This window comes from Penaeus monodon, chromosome 30, assembly GCF_015228065.2.
Source record: "Penaeus monodon isolate SGIC_2016 chromosome 30, NSTDA_Pmon_1, whole genome shotgun sequence".
NCBI classification, from domain to species: domain Eukaryota; kingdom Metazoa; phylum Arthropoda; class Malacostraca; order Decapoda; family Penaeidae; genus Penaeus; species Penaeus monodon.
In genome coordinates, this window is record NC_051415.1 from 3963635 (window position 1) to 3964203 (window position 569).

At 67.8% G+C, this 569-nt stretch overlaps 1 protein-coding gene across 1 annotated transcript in view; it reads left to right on the forward strand.

Annotated features, from left to right (window-relative positions):
• LOC119592471 (phosphatidylinositol 4-kinase beta-like) overlaps window positions 1–569 on the forward strand; it is a gene marked incomplete in the record, with an annotated part of 27204 nt that overhangs the window by 2884 nt on the left and 23751 nt on the right.

The window sequence follows — 569 nt, forward strand, 5'->3', positions numbered from 1 at the left end:
CGGCGATGATGACGACGCTGCCAGTGCCACGGGAAGGAAAGAGAAAAGCAGTGGAAGGCGATGGAGTGCCAGGGCGAGGGTGAGGCCGGGACCAGGGCCAGGGGAGGGCCAGAAAGAAGGGCCAGGGGGAGGGCCAGAAGGAGGGCCAGGGGCGGACCAGGGGAGGGCCAAGGGAGGGCCAGGGGAGGGCCGGGACCAGGGCCAGGGTAGGGCCAGAGGGAGGGCCAGAGGGAGGGCCAGAGGGAGGGCCAGAGGGAGGGCCAGAGGAGGGCCAGAGGAGGGCCAGGGGGAGGGCCAGGAGGAGGGCCAGAGGAGGGCCAGGGGGGTGGCCAGAAACAGACTGCAGCTGTGGGTCCTGACAGCGAGTGATTGTGGCTTAATTGTGGCGGCGAGGCTCTTGTTGACGTGGCCGGTCGCGGCCTCCCTCCGGGGACGCCGATAACGTGGCACCGATACGCACGCGCGCGCTCGCACACCCACGCACGGCCCTCGCTCGCGTTTCGCACGTTGGTCGGCGGTTTCGCATTCCCTGATTACGCGTTGATCTATTTATCTGACTGTCTATCTGC